We start from the raw sequence: 27,995 nt of genomic DNA on the forward strand, positions 1-27,995 counted from the left end.
CCAGAGTATGCAATTTCTGATTTTATTTTATTTTTCATTTTTATCTTTCTTACATGGGATTCCACTGGAAATCAAAACATCTAAATCTACACAGCTTCCTGTTTCCATTAGTGTGATTTTTATTATTCACTTTCTTCATCATCATGACTTTATCGCTCTGGGAGACCTTTGCCTAGAAAAATTAAGGGAAAATAATTTTAGTATTTATTTTAGGAACTACCTATGAGACCCTCCAACTCTTCGGTAGAAAGTATTGAAACACAATTTACAGCCCAAAGTTTTGATCCTCTTGCCTCAAATTCCTCACTTCACTGTATTCACCAATCCTAAACTATTACATGACTCTATGGAATCCTAAATAAATCCTATATATCCTTATTAATACCCTGGATTTGCCTTTACTAAAACTTTATGGAGGGAATTGTTTCCCTTACTATAGCAAGCAACAACTCATCAAGTTGTTTTAGTGATATTTTAGGGGAATCTACATTCAACACTTCTCATATTAGCACACTTACTTTATTTTTATTCATTAATACATTTAGAAGTACACCATTACATTCCATTTTTGTGGACCAAAAAAAGATTAAATATTGAAGAATATTTTTTACCACCTTTAAGCTATCAATATGACAACTCTTAAATATTTTAGTCTCGAACATTTTTTTTTAATCATGTATGTTTAACACAAAATGTTACATTAGTTTCAGGTGTATGACATAGTGCTTCCACAACTGTTTATGCTATGCTATGCTCAACACAAGTGTAGCTATTATCTGTCACCATATGCTATTACAATACTGTTGACTATATTCCTTATGCTATACCTTTTACATTCCAAAATATATTTTTGAAATTTAATAGTAAGTGTATATCATGCTAACCAGAATGGTATTGTATGGTTGATAAATGCTTTGTCACTATACTAAAATACCAAAAAAAAAACAAACAAAAAAAAAAAAACTTTAATGTCACCGTGTTATTACTGTAAAGCCTTTGAAAATATTGTTTACTATACTTTTTAAAAGAGAATATGTTTTAAATAATATTCATATGGGCTAGGAGAATTAGGAAAATGCCTTTCATAAATTTGGCTCAGTGGCTTGGCCACTTAGGATGCTGATCTATGAAACTTTTAATTTTCACTGACTTTGCAGAGTATTCTGATAATAATTCAACATATGAATTAAATTTTTATTTCACAAAATAAAACCAAATGACTCTCAGTCAATAAATTCCAACCATGAAAGAAGTGAATGGAGCAGCAAACTATGTATGAAGTGCCTAATGAACTTGCAATAGAAAAATAAATGTCACTGTCCCTGGTCCTGGGAACTTGTGATACAAATCATATATCATGATGTCACTGTAAAGCTCAACATCATACTCATGCCTTGTGCTTAGGAAAGCATAAACCAGAGGTCTAGAATCTTGAGTTTCATTTCTGTTCTATCTTTAAACTCCCTTTGAAGCTTTAATGAAGAAAATTTATTTTTTAGTTTTTTTGTGTGTGAACTGAGAGGGTTGGATTAGATCATTGGTTTTCTAATTGTTTTCTACAGAGACATCTTAGAGGCCATTTTGATCAGAGGAGTAATGAATGGGTCCAGTATGAGGACCCCTCACTCCACCAGTGCTTCAAATAGAGCAGTTCTGTTTTCTTCCTTTTTTTTTATTTTGGACTTCCAAGCTTACTTTCACTTGAACAAACAAATCAGTACATTAAACAAAAACAAACAAACAATAACCAAAATTCCACATTCCATTTGTCTCGAATATAGAGTTTGGATTATGACAAACTTATTTCAAATTCCGTAGTTAAAATATTTCTTAATAATAATAATAATAATAATAATAATAAAATAATGATGGTATAATTTGTTCGGTCCTTATAATGTCCTGGGAAGCTAAATATATAATCTGATTTCATTCTGACAAGAGCACTGAAAGGTAAGTATTATTATCTTTTTTTTTAAATATACATATTTTTTTTAAAGAAAGGGAAAGTGAATATCAGAGAGATTGATTTCCAATTATCCAATTCCCTAACATTTTTGAGAGCCTACTTGTACCAGGTGATTTGTTGGGTGTGTTTAGATTCCATACTCACAATACACTATGTAGCTATTTATATAGCAAAGCTCAGAACTAGAATTGAATTCCAGAGTGGATAAAGCCAGTGCTTCATCAATACTAGTAATAATAATAAAACTGCTGCCACTGAGAATAATGATATACCTCACCTTGATGTGGAGGGACACTCTTGAGGAACATTGCATATTAACAATTTTATTTAATTTCATAATGCAAGAGATACACTATTTATTTGTTTGTTTATTTTAATTTTTTTGAGATACACTCTTCAATTACTCCCATTTTAAGGATGAAGAAACTAAAGATTAAACAAGTTAAGTGGTTTGCCAATATCTAAGATCACAATATTAGTAAGAAGCAGAGATGAGCTTCAATCCTAAATTGTCTAAGACCAAAGCATTCATTCAACCCATATACTTTCCTGATTAGTTTGCCATACTACCTCCCACTGCAATTTAAAATGTGGTTAAAAGTAATGGAATCTGAGGACTGGCTCTCCCTGATTCAAGACATATTATAAAACTACTGTAATTAAAAGAGTGAAACATTGGAGAGAATATACACTAGTAGACCAATGAAGCAGAATAGAGAGCCCAAAAAGAGATCCACACAGATATAGCCAACTGATCTTTGACAAAGAAGCAAAGGCAATACAATAAAGCAAAACAATCTTTTAACAAATGGTACTGGGACAACTGGACATTCATATGCCAACAAACAAATAAATAAACAAGAAAACAAACAAAAGCTAAACACAGACCAGAAGTCATTAAAACAAAAACAATGTAAAACTTTTGCTTATGAAAGACACTGTTAGAGAATGAAAAGACAGGCCACAAACTAAAACACATAATAGTAGTTTTGAAAAAAGAAAAAAAATTTGCAAGAAACTTTTTGGATAAAGGATTATTACTCAAAATATATGAAAACTTAATTTTCAACAATAACAAAACAAATAATGAAATATTAAAAAAATAGACCTTAACAGATACTTCATTAAAGAAGATATAGAATAGATGACAGGGGAGCCTGGGTGGCTCAGTCAGTTAAGCGTCCAACTCTGGTTTTGGCTCAGGTCATGATTTCAGGTCTGATCTCAGTGGAGAGCCTGCTTTCCCTCTCCCTCTGCCTCTACCCACCCCATCCCCAGCTTACATACTATCTCTTCCTAATAAATTGATTAATCTTAAAAATAAAATAAAAAGAGGTAGCCTGTGTGGCTAAATTGGTTAAGCATCTGCCTTTGCCTTAGGCCATGATCCCAGCGTTCTAGAATCAAGCCCTGCATTGGGCTCCCCATTTATTTTTAAAAAATATAAAATAAGGGATGCCTCGGTGGCTCAGTGGTTGAGCATCTGCCTTTGGCCCGGGCATGATCCTGGAGTCCCTGGATCAAGTCCTGCATTGGGCTCCCTGCAGGGAGCCTGCTTCTCCCTCTGCCTATGTCTCTGCTTCTCTTTCTGTGTCTCTCATGAATAAATTAACAAAATCTTATAAAATCTTATAAAATAAAATAATAAAATAAAATAATTAAGATATAGAGATGACAAATAAGAATATGAAAAGGTGCTCTAGAGGCAGCCAGGGTGGCTCAGCGGTTTAGTGCCACTTTCAGCCCAAGGCATGATCCTGGAGACCTGGGGTCGAGTCCCATGTCAGGCTCCTTGCATGGAGCCTGCTTCTCCCTCTGCCTGTGTCTGTGCTTCTCTCTCTCTCTCTGTTTCTCTCATGAATAAATAAATAAAATCTTTAAAAAAAGAAAAAGGGGATCCCTGGGTGGCGCAGCGGTTTGGCGCCTGCCTTTGGCCCAGGGCACGATCCTGGAGACCCGGGATCGAATTCCACATCGGGTTCCCAGTGCATGGAGCCTGCTTCTCCCTCTGCCTGTGTCTCTGCGCCTCTCTCTCTCTGTGACTATCATAAATAAATAAAAATAAAAAAAAAAATTTAAAAAGAAAAAAAGAAAAAAAGAAAAAAAGAAAAAGAAAATGTGCTCTACATCACTTATCACAAGGAAAATGCAAACTGACACAATAGTGAATATATATAAAATATCTGCACCCGTACAGCAAAAAACATTTGTACACTTATTAAGTATGTTAACTAAATAACTAAGGAATTGTTAATATTTCTCAATAAAATTCATACCAACAAAAATTAAAAGTTCTTTCTTTACTGCGAGATTTGAAAAACAGTAATAAAAATTACTGTACAGTTAGGGACACCTGGGTGGCTCAGCAATTGATCATCTGCCTTCTGCTCAGGGTACAATCCTGAGGTCCCAGATTGAGTCCCACATCGGGCTCTCTGCAGGGACTCGATCTTGGGTCTCTAGGATCAGGCCCTGGGTTGAAGGCGGTGCTAAACCGTTGAGACACCAGGGCTGCCCAAAAGTCTATCTATATAATAAATAATAGTAATATTTAATAAAATACCACTACACAAGTATTAAGATGACCAAAATCTGAAACACTAATAACACTAAACGCTGGGAAGAATGTAGAGCAACAAGAGCACTCATTCATTGCTGGAGGAAGTGCAAAATGGTACAGCCACTTTGGAAGACAGTTTGGTGATTTCTTACAAAACAAAACATACTATTATCATAGGATCCAGCATTTGTACTTCTTGGTATTTATTCAAAGGAATTGAAAATATATGTCCACACAAAACCTACACATAAATGTCTATGGCAGCCTAACTCATAATTCCCAAGTCTTGGAAGCAATCAGGATATATGATAATGGGTGAATAGGTAAAGGAACTGTGGTACATATGGACATGGGCATATTATTCAGCATTAAAAAGAAATGAGTTATCAGACCATGAGAAGATGTGGAGAAATCTGAAAGGAATATGAATAAGCAAAAGCAAACAAGCAAACACAACAACAACACCAAAAAAAAAAAAAAAAAAAAAAGAAAAGGCCACGTATTGTATGATTTCAACTATGTGACATTCTAGAGAACACAAAACTATGGAGACACTACAAATATTAGCAGTTGCCAGGAGTTAGTAAAAAAAAAAAAAATAAGCAGAACACAGTACATTTCTAACAGTGAAATTACTTAGTATGAGGCTGTAATGGTAAATACATGTCATTATACATTTGTCCAAACCCATAGAATTCACAAGACCAAGAGTAAACTCTAAAAGAAGTTATAGAATTGGGATGATTTTATATCAATGTAGGTTCATCAATTATAACAAATATACCTTTCTGATGGGGGTGCTGATATTGAGAGAGCCTATGCACTGGTATGAGAGAGGGGGGTGGGGCAGTATATGAGAAATCTCTGTACCTCCTGCTTTATTTTATTGTGAATCTGTAACCACTCTAAAAAACAAAGTATATAAATAAAAATGTAAATACTCAACATTTCAAAGCAAATCAAACCACACTGAGACATCACCTCACACCTGTTAGAATGGCTATCATCATATAGACAAGAGACAATATGTGTTGGTGAGGCTATGAAGAAAAAAGAACCCTTGTGCACTGTCGGTGGGAATGTAAATTGGTTCAGCTGCTATAGAAACAGTATGGAGGTTCCTCAAAAAATTAATAATAGAAATACTGAATGATCCAGCCATTCAACTTCTGGGTATATATACTAAGGAAACAAAATGACTACCTCAAAGATTTGCACCCCCATGTTCACTGCAGATAATTCACAACAGCCAAGATATAGGGGGGACAGCTACCTGTTCTTTGAGAGATAAATAAAATATCTTAAAAAGTGAAACATAAAATGGAATGTTATTCATTCTTTTTTTAGAAGGAAATCTTGCCGTTTGTGACGATGACAGACCTTATTATGCTAAATGAAATAAGTGATAGGAAAACAAATACTGTGTGATATCACTTATATGTGGAACCAAAACAAAAACAAAAACAAAAACAAAACAACAACAACAAAAAAAAAACAAACAAACTGAACTCCTAGAAACAGAGAACAGATTGGTGGTTGCCAGAGATGGAGTGAGGGTGGGGGTTGGGAATGGGTCAAGGTGGTCAAGATTATTTATAAACTTCCAATTATAAAATAGGTAAGTTTGGAAGATATAATACAGTGTGTATATAATATTAATTTTATAATTATATATTTGTACATCTTATTAATATGTTTGTGGTGGAACCAAGTATAGTGGGAAGAAAGGAACTTAAAAAAATGTAAGGGAGTCAGTGGTAGACATACTCTAGAAAGAAAACTTTCACCTTTTGGCTTTAATTATGTGTCTCAGGGCCAGTTTCTGCCTTACTTAATGGAGCAAGGAGCCCCTGCTAGGCTTTACTTGCTCTCCACAGCAGGTTCTTAGAACAAAGGAGAGTCTGAACAGCTCATGGCCTGGATCGATAGTTGTAAACTCATTGCGCACAACTGAGCCACTCCACTGCACTGCACTTGAAAACAATGCCCATTGTGCACTCTCAGAATTTGTGTCTCTAATGATTTTCTTGACCAATTTCATACAATAATCTTGACCCTGATAACTGCTAATGAGGTTTAAAAATAAAACAAAATTATGACTGTAGCCTAATAAACTACCACTGTAGCCTATCTAAGAGTGTTTCCATAAAATCTGTAGTAGGAGGACATTGTTGTCCATGTGAAATACTAGCTTATATTTTCAGAGTTGGCTACATTGTCTCCTGGAATGCAACTTTTTCTCTGTCCCCTGGGTAGAAATGCACTCACCTCTCTTCTTTCTTATTATATCTATCATTTAACTCAATTACTTTTTATTCATAGCTTGAGTTATTATTGTATAAACCATAGTTTTTGCTCAGGAAATCATGCTTTATAAGATAAATTGAGTTTGGAGACCAAAAATGACTGGAATAATTAGTTGAATGAGAAGGATTAAAAATTGAAATTGCATTTTGCACACAAAAATATGTTTTGCTCCCGATTACTTTTCTACATTTATCAAACCACATTTGCTTAGAAATCTATTCATAAAACCATGGTTCATTTTGTTTTTATTCTCTCAAATTGGGAGCCAAAACTAAAACTTGCAGAAACACATAAAAAATAAACTGGAGAAAAAATTCAAGTTAGCAAATCTCTACAGCACAATAAATACATACATTTTCTCTCTATGCGTAACACATGGTTTGGACAGGTGTTAGTATTAATAACAACAAGAGATTTGCATATTTTATAAACAAGTTTGCAAATATACCATAATACCTAACACTCCATACATAAATTTCCACAGATGTATCTTTCTTGTCTAAAATATGTGTAAAATTTTCTAGCATGTACCAAAAACACTCCAGCACTAATGCTTACTTCGGCAAAAACTGGGCATATCTATTCACAAGACCTAAAATGCAGAATTTATGCGATCAATTAAATCATTTGCCAATTAAATTTCACCAGCTTATCCAAAAGTTAACTCTTCTAAAAGTCCTCCTAGAGACAAGAATCAAATACAATCTTTAAAGTTAATATACTGAAAACAGTAATGGCATGTTTTTATATATATTTAAAGAAAAAAAAAGCTGTAGTGATTAAAACTCCTTTTTCTAGCTGGTGTTGTGTTGGGAAGGCATGAATGCAGAGACGCACTTATTCCTCCTTTTGTTTGTTTTTGGCCAGCAGCCAGTTAAGGCTGTAACTCTAGCTTGTGGAAATTGGTTGAGTAAATGGAGACAATGAACCAGGTGCGGTGGATAAAGATTAGAGAGGCTGAAATTATACAGTTAGTGAGGTATGATTCTATTGTTTCAGTAGGGGCACCAACTCCTACTGTAGGGAGGAGGGATGTGGAACGAAAAACCACATCAATCAAAATCTTTTGCCTGTACATGTTGATTTGTATCTCAAATGGCTGTCCATATATTAGGGATATTTACATGAAGAGCTATTTAAAATTGTTTCGTTATGTTTTTATCAGAAGTATTGGATTCCATGTGTCTTTCTTTTTCTCTCTTATCACAGGAGCTTGCTCACTGATGGATAGGCTTGACAAAATGTTTTGAGGGCTTCTAATAAAAGTAAGATCAGGAAGACATATGCATAAATTTAATCTCAGGGTCACTTAAAAAAAAAAAAAAAGCTCTGTCAGTGGAGTCTAAGACTTTTACTACATCATTAGCTACTATTGTGCATAATTTAAAGATCATCTCAGGATGACTTGATTGATTGAGGATGACATGTATTTTGTTCTCTGAATTTATAACATGCTTCAAAAATGGTAGATTATATGACCCTTACAAGCAGATTTTTGGCATTAACATAGTCTCAGTGCTCTGCAGACACAGAGGCTGTTATTTTTGGTTATGATCTCCTTTTCTCAGTCTATCAGATCATATAAAATTTCTGACACTGATCAAGCAACTTCACACAGCTTTCCCTGGCAAATGGTGTGGCTTGGCATTCTTCTTTCCTTATATGTGACACTAAGCCATACCTTTTATACAGTTTACAAGGAAGATCTGACATTTTTATATATAACCAATATAAGAAAACCAAAAGGACAAGTGACATAGGAATTCTTTATGAATTCAAGGATAATTATTCTGCATGTGGATATCAAAATCATTAAATTATTACTAAAAAAAACCCTTTAGCAATTACGAAACCTGACACATTCCATGAAACCTTTTACTTTGATAAGTTCCACAACATTGTCATTTACATGAGGCTGAAATATTTCACCAGTCCAATATTGTGTCCTTACTAGAAAACAGCAATTTACTCCATTGTGTTTAGGTACAACATAAATTAACATATATGAAATATATTTGGACAAGGTAATGAAAATCTTGAGTAAAAGATTCTATTGCTAAGAGCTTTGACAATAATTTTTCTTATAATCTAAATAATTGCCCACCACTCTTCCACTCTCATCAGAATGGACAAAGGGTGTGCTTCTATTTCCTATCTTAAAATCATAATTTCAAATGAGTGATTCCACCAGGTAGAGACCTAAGTTGTCTATGCATATTGCATTTTTCAAATACAAGGATTGATGGGAAATTGAGATTCAGTTGAGCTAAAGTGATCATAAGCTTGCTAAATGTCTGATATATCAATATATTTTATCTATATCTATATATCTATAGATACATATTAAATTTTCTTAAAATATCACCAACTTCTTTGTTTAATTTTACATTTCAAATTTATAACTTGTAAGATTGGTGATTTTAATATTCTAACTAAAAACTTTAATTGGAATAGATTTTAAATCCTTAAATATATAGATCTTATACCTAAATTTTAAAATTTAATAAAATTAAGGAGAAAAATGGAGGGAAAAAGGTAGAAAGCATTCCAATATTGTTAAACATGGTAAGCAGGAACTCCTCTTCCTTTCTCAAAGTTATATTGATCAATGTACTCTTTAGATCCAAAATATCAATACAAGAAGACCTGAAAATCATGTAAATTCCAGGATGCTATATGGAAACAGATATCTTTTTTTTAAAATTTTATTTATTTATGATAGTCATCACAGAGAGAGAGGCAGAGACATAGGCAGAGGGAGAAGCAGGCTCCATGCAGGGAGCCTGACGTGGGATTCGATCCTGGGTCTCCAGGATCGCGCCCTGGGCCAAAGGCAGGCACTAAACCGCTGCACCACCCAGGGATCCCTGGAAACAGATATCTATCTCCTCACTATATCTCTATCCCAACAGCCATATCTTCTCTCCTTTTCTGGTTTTTATTATTGGTCTTTAACTCCAGGCACCAAGCCTCCAGCCCTCCTCCTCTGGATTCAAGTCAAGGCTTACTTTTTTTTTTTTTTTTTTTTTTTCAACTTCACAACAAGGATTCTGTAAAGACTTGACAACCAATATATTGTTAGTTATCAGTAACAATGTCCATTTCTTTCTTTATTTGTTTTATTTTTTACAGAGGGAGAGGGAAGAGAGAGAATCTTTAGCAGGCTCCATCCCTCAGCATGGAATCTGATGAAGATCTCAAGTTCAAAACCCTGAGATCATGACCTGAGCTAAAATTGAGAGTCAAATATTTAACGGACTGAGCCATCCAGGCGCCCTAGTAACACGTTTTTTTTTTTTTAAACTAATGAGTAATCTGGCTCCAAAATTCTATCCTGAACATGTGTAGGGCCCCTCATCATAGCCATTGTCATACTTGGTTCATCCGAAAGCAGATTCTCAGGGAAAGTCTGAGGAAGCATAATAATCTCAAAGGTGGTACTTGAAGTACAAGAGCAGGAACCAGCAAGAGATAATATAAACATGTATTATCAAGATGGCCATAACTAGTTGGAATGAGTTGCTTGTTATATTTCAAATGCCCACACAAATAGCTATAAAAACTGTATCTTAGAACAGGCTCTCTGGAAGAATTTATTCATTCCATCTTATCATATTGGTTTGAGAAAGAGAATTTAAAAACAGTCAGCCCTCACATCTGGTAGCTATTTTCTACCAACTTAGCCATGATGTTCTTTTGTTTAGCATATACTATTTTCATAACATCAACAATGGACAAGAACTATACCTGACTATAAAAGAAGAGAAAACCAAGATAATTACAGAATATCTCTGAAGACTGATACAAGTAAGTATATTTGCAAGTACAAAAATATGACCAGACATGCCCTTATACTCATTACTTCTCCAATGATAATCTGAACTCTGCTCTATTCCTCCTGTATTTAACATTAAAAAAAAATCTTCATATTGTCTCTGACTTCCTAGAGTACTCAATCTAGAATAGCCCATACTTCCTTGACCCTTCCACTAAATCTCCTAACAGATTCCCAAAATTCTATAGGTCAACGTTCTTCGTACAAATCAAACCAATAGCATAGATTAGATAGATAGATGGTATAGATGATATAGATATAGAGATAGGTAGAAAGAGATAGATAGAGATGATAGAGATGGAGATAGAGATAGATAAGTGTTACTATTGCAATTAGTTCACCTCATTATGGATCCTGAGAAGTCTCATAATCTGTTGTCTGAGAACTAGAGAACCAGTGGTGGAAATCAATCTGCATCTGAATGCCTGAGAAAGTGAAGACTGATGGTGTATGTATCGTCTGAGCCTGAAAGTGCAAGAACCAGGACCATCAATGTCAAAGGGCAGGAGGAGATGGATGTCCTAGCTCAGTTAAAAAGAGCAAACTCATTCTTCTTCCACTTTTTTGTTCTGTTCATCCTCAATGGATGTTGCCCAATCACACTGGTGAAGGTAATCTTTCCTCTGTCTATAAACTCAAAAACTAATCTCTTTCAGAACACTCTCACAAGAGGTACCTGGGTGGCTCAGTCAGTTAAGCACCTGTTTTCGGCTCAGGTCATGATCCCAGGGTCCTGGAATCAAGCACCACATTGGGCTTCCTGCTCATTGAGGTGGCTGCTTCTCCTCTCTCCATGTTTGTTCTCTCTCTTTTTCTCTCTGTGTGTGTCAAATAAATAAATAAAATCTTTAAAAAAAGAAAGAACACCCTCACAAACACACCTACAAATAATGTTTTACCAGCGACCTGGGCATGCTTTAGCCCAGTCAAATTAACACATAATATTAACTATTATTCCCTCCTAACAACTCTTAATAGTAAGATATCACATTTTCCATTGTTTTCAGTCTTTGCTAACAGAAATTAATAAATTTAACTTTGACCATAGATGTGTTCCTCTAAACTTTACCTGTTGGCCAACATAGAGTAATCATTCACACTTCAGAATTGCACATAGTTGAACACCATGTTGGTTCCAATGAAGCCCTCAACAATACAGCTCCAGGGCAGGAAGCATCAAGGGCATGAGGTAAGGTGTTATTACGTGTGCCTGTATGAATCTATGAATCTTTCCTGAGCCCATAAAAACATGTTACCACAGTACTAGAGATGTAATATAACTAGATATGGGGGGCCCAGTGAGGTAAGGTTTTTGATGTCCCTGATATAATTAGTATCTAAACAATGTGGGGCAGCACTTCATCTACAGTATAATGTGAAATATGCTCTTTAAGCTTAAATATATTTACATTTTTTAAAGATATTTATTTATTTATTTATTTATTTATTTATTTATTTATTTATTATTTATTCATGAGAGACAGAGAGAGAGAGAGAGAGGCAGAGAAACAGGCAGAGGAAGAAGCAGGTTCCCCGCAGGGAACCCAATGCAGGGCTTGATCCTGGGGTGCAAGATCAGGCCCTGGGCTGAAGGTAGACTCTCAACCGTAGAGCCACTCAGGCATCCCAATACATTTACATTTCTGAAACATACTGAGAAAACCATATCAAGATGATGGAGATTGGTTTAAATGGTTGCATGGTGAACATTTCAAAATTATGAATTTAGGGATTCCTGGGTGATGAGTGTCTGCCTTCAGCCCAGGGCATGATCCCGGAGTCCCAGCATCGAGTCACACATCGCGCTTCCTGCATGGAGCCTGCTTCTCCTTCTGCCTATGTCTCTGCCTCTCTCTCTGTGTCTCTCATGAATAAATAAAGACATTTAAAAAATATGAATTTAAAATTTTAAATATCTTATGAACATGGTATATACACACATCAAAATACCATTTATGCACTCATTTTTGGATTAAAATTTTGTTTATAAGTTTAGGTAATCATATATATCTAGAACCAAGTTATTTCTTCTTTGCAATTATCTCTACATATGGGAACAATAAAATGATTTTGACCTGTCAAAGAGAGCTCTCCAGGGATCCCTGGGTGGCGCAGCGGTTTGGCGCCTGCCTTTGGCCCAGGGCGCGATCCTGGAGACCCGGGATCGAATCCCACGTCGGGCTTCCGATGCATGGAGCCTGCTTCTCTCTCTGCCTGTGTCTCTGCCCCTCTCTCTCTCTCTGTGACTATCATGAATAAATAAATAAAATCTTTAAAAAAAAAAAAAAAAAGAGAGCTCTCCAATTCACAGTAGCCAAGATGGTCTTCAGGAGAAGAGTTGAGATTGAGGTAACCATTTAGGGCTTTATAGATAATTGTAGACTGAAATTGCTCTCCAATGAGATTAGTTGCTAAAATAGACTTAAGATTTGTGTAGCCCTATTGTCCTGTGAGTTCCAGATACTTTACATTTCCTTCCATTTATTTCCAGTGGAATCTATGCTGATATTTAAACAAAAGAGCTGTCCAGGAATATTTTTCTTTTCTGGAACAACACCAACCACAATAGCAGCAACATTCTTCCAACCAGTATCCTTATAGCTGGGTGGCCACTTACAGAATTCTTCTCTCTTGACAATATCAGCAGAATTGTTTCATTTTTCCCTTTTAATAAATACAATGTTTTCCCTTTTATTTTTACTTTTTATCTTCTATAAAATGTTGGAAGACCAGGCATCACCAGGCATAAGTGTGTGGTGTTACTTGCTACTTTAATACACTTTTCATTAATTTCAAAAGACAAATTTTCTTCAGATTATACCACATATTAGAAGTAAAAATCAGATTTAATAATCTCAGATTTAAGTCAGATGTTTGACTGTCTTTATTTGTTCATTCATATACTTCTTTCTTCACCCAGTAAATATTTATTGAGTATTTCTGTACTAGGCACCATGCCAGGTACTTGAAAACAGTCATAAACATGATGCTCTCAAACCCTGTTCTCATGAGGTTTATAATTTAATTCCATTATGCTTAAGAATCTCATGGTAAATATGAAAAAAGCTTTCAGTCTTGGGGATGACCTTTACAAGATATTGAAAGGCAATTTTAATATTGTCTGTAAGCACTTAAGTATTTTCTTATGTAGATTTGCAGAAGAAGGCTTCCTCATCAGGCAAAGCAGGTATTCTCCCTAGATGAAAACAGTAATTTGGTAATAGAAATTCCAAATGATGTTTCCCTACCATTAACACTTTGGTTTTTCACTTGGCAAACACTGAAAAGGAATGAGTCTGTACAGTTGGAGTGCAACTGAAAATAGCATGAATGTTAATGCTTTTTACAAATCTCGATCACTTAATTGTTCATCAAGCTCAGAACATCTGTATTTAAGCATTAGCTCCACTGTCTGCTATAAGGCAATTCCAAGAGCTATATTCAATGGAAGCTGCAAAATCAGCATATTTAAAAATTCAACATATTTAATATCAAGAACTACAAATAAGAGACTATTTTTCCTTTTCTTACATTCATGCAAATCCTGATATTGTTAATAAACACAAACAGTAATGCTAAGGGCCAGTTCTATTTATAATCATTTTGAAGCCAAACTTCCCCATAGGTTAGTACAATGATTCTATAAGTGGAGACTGTACTTTAAGAGGTAAAGAGATAAACACATAAAGTGTGAAAGCTCATTCACTGAGGAAATTAATTATTAGAGTATTTACACAAGGAAATGTCAACAATAAACTATCTTAACCTATTAACAAACTTCCAAATTTGGATGATTTAAAACCATGTGACTACAAACATAAAATATGATGGTTCAATAATTATCATGCACTTTCAAATCAGGTTTGGGTCATATGAAACTTTTTGTGAAAGTTTGCGTCCTGTTGTTAATTGTTGTCATAGTTTTACATATGAGTGAAAACACAAACCTGAATGCTATTTTTATTTTTACTATGATTCTCTGGAAATTTAAACTTTGAAGATCATAAAACTCTGGCTCAATAACTTTTCAAACTAATTCTTTGTACAGACATAGTTCTACATATATGCAAGCACGACTAATGTCATTTTACACTGATAATTTTATTATAAATGTGATAATGATGTAGAGAGAAGAAAAAAGTGTATGAGATTCCAAAGTTATGTAACAATTATAAATCTTTACCTTCATTCTTTATTAGTTGCCAAATAGCTATATGTTTTCTTTTGAAAATACTGATTAATACTGCACTCTATCAAATGCACACATAATAACATTAGTGCATGTAATGGCACACCTTTAATAGATAATAGATCAACAATCACTAGTAGGTAGGAGGGAGAATATTTTGATTACAAAAAGAAAACATTGTTTACATTGTTCTACATTCTAACTGGAGAGGGGGTTGTGATTGTATGATTCATACATTTCTGAAAATTCCCAACACTGTACAACCCCAAAAAAGTGAATTTTGCTGTATATAAATTAAAAAATAAAATAAAATAGATTTAGACAGTTCTATTCTGCAGGCCACTCAAACACTATGTAAGAATTTTCAGAATATATAAATTCCCTTTTCCATAGTCTGCCATTTATTTATTTATTTTTAAAGTTTTATTTATTTATTTATTCATGAGAGCACAGAGAGAGAGGCAGAGACACAGGCAGAGGGAGAAGCAGGCTCCCCACAGGGAGCCTGATGTAGGACTCGATCTCAGGACCCCAGATCATAACTTTAGTCAAAGGCAGACACTCAACCACTGAGCCACCTAGGTGCCCCACAATCTGCCTTTTACATTTCATTAAGACAGGCTTGATTTGGTTTCCTAATTTATATATATATAAATATATATATATTACATATTATATATAATTTGTATATATTATACAAATAATATATATATTACATATTATATATAATTTGTATATATTATATATAATCTAATTTGGATATCCTAAATTACTGAACATATGATCTTTATAAAAATTCTTTGATAAGGGATCCCTGGGTGGCGCAGCGGTTTGGCGCCTGCCTTTGGCCCAGGGCGCGATCCTGGAGACCCGGGATCGAGTCCCACATCGGGCTCCCGGTGCATGGAGCCTGCTTCTCCCTCTGCCTGTGTCTCTGCCTCTCTCTCTCTCTCTCTCTCTGTGACTATCATAAATAAATAAAAATTAAAAAAAAATTCTTTGATAAGTTCTATTCTTATCGTTTAAGTTTTAATTTGGAGAAAATTTTAAAAATTAAGAACTTAAAAATTTTCTGAGAAAAGTGGTAACATTTTTGAAGCAACTTTCACATGAAGAATTAAGAAAGTTTCCTGATATTTACATATCTTCTAACTCCAATCATATTCTATTTGTTAGTATAGATGGATGAGATAGAGCTTTCCAGTATTTTGTATTGTCTATTACTTTTTGTCTGTTCTTAATTCCCTGACTGTAATATACCCACTAATTTAGGTAAGAAAATTTTGTAAATATTTCTTTATTTTAATAGTGTATTAAGCTATATTCCAAGTTTTAACTCTATTATTTTATTCTGAGTTTTATTTGACAATCATTCACCACTGTGATTTGCCAGTTATCTTGCTTGATGATAAGAGGACTGGAAGATAAGAAGAGATGGTCTTTGCTCTTAAAGAACTTAGAAGAGGGATTCTCAGAAATGTAAAATTATTGAATCTAAATGCTTATGAGCCATAATAGATGCCTGAAGAAAGTGGTTCACAGACATGGAATTAAGAATCTTTAAGCTTACCTTTATAATTGACTGAAAAAGGATCATAAAGATTAAAGGGCATAAGCTCCTATGTCATGACATTGTTTTGTGAAATTAAAAGGTCTCAGATGCGTGTGAGGTTGAATTTGTCAAAATAATTACTCAGGAAGATTTCCTCTTCCCTCAGCCCTTAGGAATAAAGTGACTTTCTTCCAGAGTAGAAAGATGGTTTGGCTGTTTATCCCTCCTTTCTCCACTATTTTGGAAGTGCCCCTGGGCAGCTACAGCCTGTGAGGAAAGTCTCCAATTCAACATGTACTTGAATGAACACTAATTAAGTAAGTAAATCCTCTACTTTACTATGTCTGGTTTGTTATTACACCTATAAAAGGAATTATTAATTTTAAAAGTTATACTTTTTCTGTTCTAGAATGTTCATTTTATTCTTTTATATTAACAAATTACAATCGCTGTTGAATTTCTTTATGTTTTTACCCTTTATTTCACTATTATTTCTGTATTTTGTTTATTTTTATGGTCATTTTAAAGTCTCTTTGTGCTAACTCCAACATCTAAATTATCAGTGTACCTAATTCAATGTTTCTTATTCTTGATTTAATTATCATTTATCTTTTGATGCCTGTTTTTATGACTTATAATACATGATTCCATGCCATATATAGATGTTGTAATTACCTCGTAAAAAGACTTTATATCTAAGCACTGTAAAGACAGAGATTTCACTGCCTTTCAGATATAATACTTCCTAACATTTGGTTTGTTCAGGATTGGATCCTGGAAGATATCCTTCTTCTACTCTGAAAGTTTTGCTTTTCAAAGATTTTTAGCTTAGCTCTTTGGTGTCTCAAATAAGTTCAAAATCTGACAAAGGTCCTGAGAAAAAGACCTCTCCTTAGCATTACTTGTCTCCCAAGCACTGCAAGATAGTAAAAGATTTTACTTTACCTTCATCTCAGCCCTATACCCGCCATGCTATGCAGGTATTCAGTAAATATCCAAAGAAGGCAAATTGGCAGAAAATTAGAGAATATTCTAGGAATTATTTTTTTTTTAATTTTTATTTATTTATGATAGTCACAGAGAGAGAGAGAGAGTGAGAGAGGCAGAGACACAGGCAGAGGGAGAAGCAGGCTCCATGCACCGGGAGCCCGACGTGGGATTCGATCCCGGGTCTCCAGGATCGCGCCCTGGGCCAAAGGCGGGCGCCAAACCGCTGCACCACCCAGGGATCCCTATTCTAGGAATTATTATGTCATGCTGGATCATAGAGGCCTCAAAAATTATGCTGATTTTTCTTTCTCCCAGTATAGTTTTTCTGCTTGTAACAAAACTGATTTTTAGTTCAGAATAAAACTTGACCAATAACCATAAGAGAAACAATTCTGAAGTCAAGCTGAGAACTCTGCTATTTAACCTATTGTCCTGGCTTCTGCAGTTTTCCAATGTGTGCGTAGAAGATCCTTAAATGTATCCCTTTACTTCTACTCTATAGCAGCATAGGTGGTGTAATGCTATCTACTATGTCTCACTAAGAAATTGATTCTACCTTTTGTGCTATGCATTGCTTTCGTATTTGATTTTAACTCCTGCTACTTAGGTTTTTAGGATCTGGATACAAATGAATTGCTCCAGGTTACGTTGGCCTTGTTGCAATTCAATAAATTGTACATTTCTTTGTAAGTAGAGCTGTATACAGTATTTTCAATATCATTGCGTCCTGAAGGTAGATACTACAATAAAAGTAGGCAAGACTCAAAAGCCAAATCAGCCTTAATAACTTTACATAGTCTAGAGGTAGCTTGACATTGAAATAAGCAAGCATAGATTATCCAACTCAACATGGTTGATAAAATAATCTTTTAAATTGACATATACTTTATATAAGCACTTTTATGAACAAAATAGTAATTAATGAAAAGACTTACTTTTAACAAAATTAATATAGTATACTTAAGATGTATCTTAAAGATAAACTTAGATGTCGAATATATATATATATATATATATATATATATATATATATATTTTTTTTTTTTTTTTTTTTTAATGGGGGCACCTAGGTGACTCAATCAGTTCAGTGACTGAATTTGATTTCAGCTCAGATCATGATCTCGAGGTCCTGGGTTCAAGCTCTGCTTGGCCTCCACTCTCAGCACAGAGGCTGCCTGTCTTACTCCATGCTCCTACTCCCACTCACTCTCTCTCTCTAATAAATCAATAAAATCTTTTTTAAAAATTTAAAAATAAAATATTTTAAGAATGTAAACATTCATACTATGATAAAATAGATATCAACCATAGAATAAGAAAACTATTAAACAGTGTAAAGTGAGAAGAAAAACGAAACAAAACATAAGAATGTAACCTGGAATTGAAATTAATAAAACTGGAAAAAAACTATAGAAAAGTTAGGCAATATTAAAATTGATTATTTTATGACAGTATTGAAAGAAATAAAACCTTGTAATCTAATGAAGGAAAATTAAAATTAGAAATAAAATTGTTTCAATGTTGGAAAGAGAAAATTGTGAACAAAAATATGCCAAAGATAGCCCTGGTGGCTCAGCGGTTTAGTGCCGCCTTCAGCCCCGGGAGTGATCTTGGAGACCTGGGATCGAGTCCCACATCGGGCTCCCTGAATGGAGCCTGCTTCTCCCTCTGCCTATGTCTCTCTCTCTCTCTCTCTGTGTCTCTCATGAATAAATAAATAAAATCTTTAAAAAAATATGCCAATGATAAAAAAAAAATAAAGGGGTACATTTACAAATTAATTTATTAATTTCAGTAATGCTGAATATTTCATGATTCTACACATTTCCCAGAAAATTTCTAGTGTAAAAATTTACCAAAAAAGTTACACACACACACAAAAAAAAAAAAAAAAAAAAAAGATGGGATCCCTGGGTGGCACAGCGGTTTGGCGCCTGCCTTTGGCCCAGGGCGCGATCCTGGAGACCCCGGATCGAATCCCACGTCAGGCTCCCGGTGCATGGAGCCTGCTTCTCCCTCTGCCTATGTCTCTGCCTCTCTCTCTCTCTCTCTCTATGTGACTATCATAAATAAATAAAATTAAAAAAAAAAAGTTACACACTTCAACAAAACATTTACTCACAGATGAATACTTGAAAAATATACTATGTTCAGATTATTTTATATCTGAAGTTTAACAAACATTTATACACTGTAAGATTACTGTTATTTCTGCTATTATGGATTATATAGAAAAATACTAAAACTCTTCCCCCAAATATTGTATAAATCTTGATCTTAAAAGCTATTTAACAAATTAGTAATAAATATCATACCATTATGTCAATATTGGGTTAAAGAAAAGATTTATGAAGAAATGATACAAATCATCTTTGAAGAATTTTAAATGAGGAAATTATTTACATGATGAATTATATTTACCAACAATCAGCAAACCAAAAAATTAAGTTATATGAAATATTGTTTCCATAAAGAACCCATGATGTTCCAGCAACCAAAAATATGCAGCATTTTTCTTCATCTTTTATATAATAAAATAAAAAAAGCAACTTTTGCTGTATTCATATTACATACAAAGATATACACCTATGTGAGAAGAGATATTAACTATTTGAAAATTATATCTTTTATCTTATAATCCCTAGGTACATAAAAATCAGCATTAAATGACTAGAATTTGTAAGAGATTTGATAATTAGTAATATCCATTAAAATAAAATTAGAAAAATAAATATGCCCAGAAATACATATACAGAAAGTAAAGGACCTATGTGAAGAAAACTGTACTTTTTAACTGAAAGATATAAATCATTATCCAATATCATAATAAAATAATATCTGAGTTAATGTATAGACCATTATATTCTAGAAATAGTTCAGCCATAAAAGTGTCACTTCTTTCTAAATTAATTATAAATGTAATAAAATTCCAATTATGCATCAAGTGATAAATGATGTATAATTTGCTTTTGTAATTAATAAGTTTAGTTTAAAGTTTATATGAAAGAAAAAAATGGCTGAAAATTATCATGGAAAATTATAAAAAAAGATTTACAAAAATTACAAAAGAATAGTCAGGAGTTCCTTTTTATCCTTCCAAAATTAAAACACATTTAAGAGAATATTAAAATTAGATGTTTTGAGAAATTTCTAATGCTAAAACTTACCCAAAGAGAGTTAGAAAAACTTAACAAAACATTTACCCAGAGATGAACACTTAAATTAAAAAACATGCTTAATCCAGATTGTTTTATATCTGAAGTTTAACAAACATTTACATACAATGACATTCTTGTGCTATTTCTGCTATTATGGATCAAAGAGCAAACTGAAACCCTTCTTTCAAATATTATCTGAGTCTTAACTCCAAAAGCTGTTAAAGAAAGTAACAACAAATACTATAGTCAATTATATCAATATTTGATAAAATATAGTTGATAAAGAAGTTCGATATAAGTTATCAGCGATTGTTTTCAAATTTTAACAAGAGAAATCTTAAACATTTTAATAAGATTTTAATGTAAGAAGGGAAGAAGAGCAAGGACAAGCACCCAAGCATCTCTGAGGAAAATCCTTGTTTTCACTCTCTCAGGTTGAGTTCTAGATGTCATTCTGGAAGTGATAAAACTCCTAGAGATATGAAAGTCTTGCATCCTTTCTCCCTCTGTAGCCCTTGGAGGCATCATGTCCCCAGGGAGGAGTTCCTGCACCACTACAGAATGACAGCAGTCCAGGAGTACTATGAGTGGTGTACACAGATCATCATAGAGGGCCTGTCCCAGTGCTTCATGTTTTCCAAAGACTTAGAACCTAAATATGTTCCTGATATGCACATTTTGCCATAAAAATAGAGAACTCAGTGGAGGGAGGGACCATAGACCTTTAGACACTGGCATGAGGAGACTGCAGAGGGTCTCTGTGGAACTCTGAAATCTCTACTGACTCTGAGGACAAGATTTTACTAATCAATGAATGCTTGATAATAAGTAAACTCACAGCCACTTAAACTCATTATGTTCCCTCCAGAAAACTGGATATTTGCTATGGTCTAAATGTTTGTGTCTCTCCAAAAATCACATACTGAAATCCTAATGTTCAGTGTGATGAGATTAAGAGGTGATTATTTCACAATAATAGAATCCTCACTATTACACTTAGGTCTCTGGTAAAAGAGACTCCATAGAAATCTCTAACCCCTTCTTCTACTTGAGGACATGAGAAATCTGTAACTTTGAAGACGGCTCTCCATAGAACTCAACCATGCTGGCACCCTAAATCCTCTAGCCTTCAAGACTGAGAAATAAGTTGGTGTTGTATTTAAGCCACTTTGACTGTGGTGTTTTATTTTTGCAACCCAAATGGACCAAGATAACATTCAAAGCAAATATTAAGTTCAGTATATAAAAATAGAGAAAGTTCCATGTTTCACATTTGATTTTATATTTATGGACATAATTTATAAAACCAGCAAAACTAGAACAAAATAAATGAGCACATGGTGCCTCTTACAGCTTATTTTCTAATTGGCACTTAATCTGTATTTTTCACAAAGTCCTATAGTATCTACAATATGGTCTTTATATATCCGTTCTGACAAGTGCGTGTTAAAAATCTATTTATATTTAGCAAAAATTTCATCAGGTTGTACTAGGGATTGTATTCATTCATCACATTTCCTAAGCTACGTAAATAAGTCATGACTATTTTCACAAATAATGTTCATTATCACACATTAGAAAGTTACATGCTATTAATGATAGTGGATCCATGAATTAATGATAAAACAATGCTCCACAAAGTGCAGTCATTTGTAGATTGCGGTTTCGATTACAAAAATACAAAAATTAAAAAAAAAAATAATTCATTGACTATACGTAGGGTAAGGTTTTTAGTTTTAAAAATGCTGAGGATCAATCATATATGTATATTTTTAAATGAGCTATGTAAGATAGTGACATTATTCAGAAGCATATGTTTCTGTTTATTTTTATGTAGAGAGGGAAACACTATGTACTATCACTTCACTATTAGTCTCTCTTTTGATGGGCTATAACTGGAATATGCCCATAATGGAATATTACAAAAACATATCATTGCATCAGTAAAATAGCTAGTTTTCTTTTTCCCAAAACCATCCTCCAAAACTAAAAGATATGTGCTGATTAGTAAAATGTATATATTTCCCTCAATTTTCCAGACAAGAGTGTTTTTTACATGTTTTTTACATGAACTTCCTAAACCAGAAACATGGAGCTCTATTTGGGTAGCTAGGTGGGACTTATAATAGGTGCCTTAGATCAAGCCTTTTTTTATTTGACTCAAAAATATTTATGATACTATTATTTATTATAAATCTTATGCATTCTCAATGAATAAAGCAAACAGTAAAGAAAACTGCATACCAACAATAGTTACTTTGAATATTTTGATTAATATTTTTCCAGATATAAGCTAATATGAAATTATTACAAAGAATTAGATATATATGAATGTATGTATTCCCAAATTTAATCACTTATATGCATGTATTCATATACATAGATTATATATGTATATGTAGATAGAGTATGTATATATATGTTACAAATATTTCAAACTATGGCATGTATTCTATTTTATAGCATAACTTTTTCTAATAATATTTTTAATACTAATTTTTAAATTAATGTATTTCTGTACCTACATACCTGCATCATCAAAATCAGTAGAATTGTCATCCTACTCTTTAACATCATATATCTTTTATAGATAAAATATGACTTTTGTAAGCAATCTGGGAGTATGCACATGATCAATTTTTAATATTATAAATAATACGTAAGGAATATCAGTCATTAAACATATATTTCATTCAACAAAATGTACATATAAAATCATGTAGCATATGGCCACAGCAGCACAATAGGAAAAAAATACAGTAAATATATGTTTGAGTCTTGCTCACACAAATATTTGTTTCCAATTATTTTCTTGGAAGGTAATATTGAAGTATCATTATTTGCTCCAAGAAAATAATATTTAAAGAATCTTTCAACATATTGCTAAATTATATTCCAAAAAGATAGAGCCAAATTAGAAATATGTTTTGATGTATGAAAATCACCCAATATTCCTATATAGGTGCTGTCATTGGGTATTGTCATTTAGAAATATAAATATGTCTGGCATATCATATTTTAATCTCAATAATTTAATTTGAATAATTTTAACTATTACTTGGAACTTTTTTTTCTAATATACTTTTTGAAATTTGGTATTTCTCCTGAGAATCACTGTTGAAAAATGCTTTGAAGCCTGAGCAATGGTGCTAGATTGTGCTGGTTTAAATCCCAGTCAGCCACCTCCTAGCCTATGACCTGGGAATAGGGACTCAGCTACTACATACCTTATTTTCCCTATTTGTGGGAAATAGTCTTAATAAAAGTGAGGATTAAATGTAATAATATATGTTTTCTTTATATTACATATAATTAGGTATGTAATATATGTATTTTGTATAGGAATGGCACATAGGAATCATTATTATGTAAATGCTATTATTATATGCTCATGGGCACTGCCCATATTTATTTGAGAATTTATCTTTTGTTTTCCTATTATAAGAGATCCTTAGAAATAAATAATATCGATTTTCTTTTAGCCATATAAACTCTAATTTCCCTTCTAACTCTCTTCCCCTTTAATCTCCCAGAGTAAGAATGAGTCTTTTCTTTGGGTGCTCCCTGAACACAATGTGTTTTCACTTGGAAAGCTATAATTTCAAGACTCAAAGCTCTAAATGAACAATGCCTTATTTTATCAATCTAGAGATTTGCTCCTTAGTAAACCGGTTTAGTTAAAGCAAAGTTTTACTTGTGCTGATGATTACTTGTTCTGATTAAATGAAAACACTAGATTGTTTTTGTCTATATGTAGAGGCACCCACATTTTCTTGGGAGGTCTAGAAGTAAATACATGGTGCCTGGTGAAAACAGAGGCTTATTTTGCCAGTGTTTATAGATAGATGATCAGCCATAAGGAAATGTACAATAGTGGCATTGGAGGCCATTTCCAGCTGATGATGTTTCTGTATTGCTTTTCCATAAATAATATCAACACTTCAGAGGAGAATCACTACAGATTCATACTCACCAAAGGGGGAAAACATCACCTCTGGCTATGTAGTGCTCCCGATTCTGACAACCAGCTCCACTTGCCCGTGCGGAAACAGAGGTGATCCAGAGGAGTTCTTCGGTTTCCAAATTCAGAAGACAAAAAAGGACAATTGGCAAGGCAAAATTCAAGCCAACAGTTTGACATGAAAACTAATTCAACAAAGTCAGAATAGCCTCGTATCCCTTGGCTCTTGGATGATGGGTCCGAAACTCTATCTCCACACTGTCTCATCTCGCAGCAAGCTTCTGAATTTAGAGATGCTATCCTAAAAGTTTCTGAAAGACCTAGACCTGACCTCGTCCTTACCATCTGAATAGGAAATCATGCCAGCTTTGTGTCCTCTTGCTTCAGATCAGGCAGTGTAATTAAAAATGAGTCACACTTTGGGAACCACGGAAAGACACCTTTTCTTGAAATTCAGGTACAGTGCTATTTCTGGTAGATTCCAGGGGTCTAATTTATTCAAATGTTCAATAATAACCCAGCAGGGACAGTGTCTGGGGTCCTATCAAGAAGTTTATGTCTCTCAAACCTCTTGTTTGAAATAAAAGAAGCTATGGAAATGATCTTTCTGTGGCCTCCTCAGTCCTTTAGTACAACAGAAAAAAACAAAGTTTCTTCCAGCATTCTAAGTGTGGTGATATTGCTATCAGTGTAAAAATGTTGCTTCCTTGCCTAGAACCAGACTATGTTCAATTTAAACAGGTCAGCATAGAAAAGTAAAAGAGATAGATTCATAACTGTAGAAAAAAAAAAAAAAAACGCTCTTCCACAATCGGTGTGTTTTATACCCATACCTCTGTCCCATTGTGTGTATATAGTTATATAGTATATAACTATATAATGGAAAAATAACTAACAAATGCATCATTATAATACATTAGAAGCATGTATTTTATCCTTTGCAAATGCATCTCCCAAATGTCTACTACTGTTTCTTCTTTGAAGGGACCCAATAAATAATAATACTGAGACTAATGGGCACTCCGTTTAATATAACATGGCTGACAAAACAAAGCCCCAACATAAAGAGATTCTCAAGAACACAAAGAAAGCAAGTATATTGATGCCTGCATTCAATTACTGTACTATAAAGCATTCATTCCTTTGGAAGAACCTATTATTTTTCAAAATAATGTGAAGCCTCAGCAGGTGCCATCGTAGTTGGCTGTGCAAACTGTAGCTCCGCCAAACTCCAGTAATTATTTAGACCAGTCAGACTCTGTGTGTGCTCTACAACAGAGTCAGCATTCACTACATCACTTCAAATTGTTTGTTGGATCTTATTGTTAGGATCGTGACATTCATTACTGGGGACTAAACCCTTCATTACACAGTTTGTCAAAGTCCTCAAGCAATACACTCTTTGAAAAAGAACAAGCAGAATTAGTTTCCTGTGGGGAGCTCTTAGAAGCAAAAACATTAAATAAATAAAAAAAGGAGAAAAAAAAAAGGATTTCTAAAATACATGTTACTTTGTCACCAAATAGTGACAGCTCTTCTTTCACTTACATGTCACTCAGATCAGCAAAAGTACACAATATTTAAGAATACTAAATAAACTTCTTTTTAATGATAGTATAGCTTCGGAAGTTCACTTTTTCAAAATACTAACTTTCCTACAATTAAGTAATACCTATTGCTGGCCGTGGTATTTTGTTTGTTTGCAACAGATATATGATTTGAGGAAATATGTAGTGATGCTGGAATGAAACATCAATTACCATATAAAGCTCCCAGTAATAACTTAATCTCAGTATGTCTTTTGATAAATACAATTTTATCATAGTTCCACTGAAGTTATGAGAGGAGAAAAAAAATCTATTATAAACAGATTTAACTATTGACTATTGGAACTTTCCTGTTTTTAAGAGAAATTCCAGAGCTTACTTCCTGTTTGTTTGTCACGTCTACTAGGCCTTCTAACCTAAAATTTGTATAGCAAACTGAAAAAAGAAAAATTGTAAGCCAAACTTTGTTCATGCTTTTTTGTAATAAGTCCAAGCTCTCTTTTTTATTTATTTATTTATTTATTTATTTATTTATTTATTTATTTATGATAGTCACAGAGAGAGAGAGAGAGAGGCAGAGACACAGGCAGAGGGAGAAGCAGGCTCCATGCACTGGGAGCCCGACGTGGGATTCGATCCTGGGTCTCCAGGATCGTGCCCTGGGCCAAAGGCAGGCGCCAAACCGCTGCGCCACCCAGGGATCCCCCAAGCTCTCTTTAATGGAGTTTAAATCCAAAGACAACTGGCATTTTCTGAGAGACTGGCTATTTAATGCATATCAAGTACATTCACAGCCAAGAAAACCAACCTACATTACAGACCATAATTTAGGACTTTACCTTCCTCACATAACGATTTACCCTTGAATGTTCCAGGTTATCAAGTGATACTATAGCCTGTCTAGTAGCTTGAAGGCTCTCTCTTTCTCTCTCTGGATGGTTTTGCCGAGTGTTCTGTTTCCTCTCCTCTAATGAAAATTTATGCCTCACTTCGCATATCAAGGTAGACCCAATGAAGCAAAAATACCTCTTCTGCTTTTTGGTTTTGTTAGCATTTCCCAGATACTATTGCCTCTTGCTATGAATAGTCTTCATTACTTACCTTCATTTATGACTGTTATTGGGCAAGTTCTCCACTGGAGTTCATGTTTTTCCAAACTTATCTTCTGCATACATTTTGACTTCTTCCCACCCATCTTCCTAGAATTGTTATGAAACTCGTTGCTTATAAATTATGTATTATTAGTTATACCTAGAAGGAAAATGGAGAACATGAAAGGCAAGTTACCTATATGATAAGAATTTTGAGACTAAACCGTAATTCAAATCAATAAGGTCATCTGGGTAGTATGATGCTGTGTGTGTGTCTATGTGCCTGTGTGTGTTAGGGACTGATTTCTTCCTTGTCATCTTCCCCTCCTCCTCCTTATCCTTCATCTTCTTGTTCTTCATTCTTCTTCCTATCCTTCTCCTCCTCTTCTCCTTCTCCTCCTCCTTCTCCTTCTTCTTTTGAGAACTTGGGTTTCCCTATAACAGGTATGGTTTCCCCAATCAGGTGATATTGAATTCTTGAGATTTCATTTCAAACTATATAAAATAGGCCATCCTTGTATGGGACTTGACTTTTTCAATTCAGACATTTCTGTTTCACAGGTATGGTGAGATAACAAATTATCTTGGCCCCCTGCTGTTTCCAATTATTACAGTTTACATGATTTAAATTAAACTGTGGGCCTCAGTCTGCCATAGGGAGAGAGGGAGTATAGGATTCCTTCTTTGGCATACTGAGACAAGGGAAGAATGAGTCCGAAGCCCAGTGTAGCTTCAGAGAGGGAACAAATTATCAGAGTCAAAGAAAGTTGCTTCAGTCCCAGGAGAAAAACCCTTTGCATTTGAGCCAGAATTCCAATAGTAAGAGAAAGTTTGAGGAA

The 27,995-nt window shown here is 34.0% G+C and overlaps 1 long non-coding RNA gene across 1 annotated transcript; it reads right to left on the reverse strand.

The window, feature by feature from the left end:
- Nucleotides 1–44: 44 nt before the first annotated feature.
- Nucleotides 45–27,303, reverse strand: LOC140610588 (uncharacterized). The gene is made up of 3 exons (XR_012012183.1): nt 27,167–27,303; nt 24,531–24,627; nt 45–172 (listed from the first exon to the last, which is right to left on the reverse strand). It is a non-coding gene; the product is annotated as an uncharacterized lncRNA (long non-coding RNA).
- Nucleotides 27,304–27,995: the final 692 nt, after the last annotated feature.

The sequence above is a fragment of the Canis lupus genome, chromosome 2 (genome assembly GCF_048164855.1).
Source record: "Canis lupus baileyi chromosome 2, mCanLup2.hap1, whole genome shotgun sequence".
NCBI classification, from domain to species: Eukaryota; Metazoa; Chordata; class Mammalia; order Carnivora; family Canidae; genus Canis; species Canis lupus.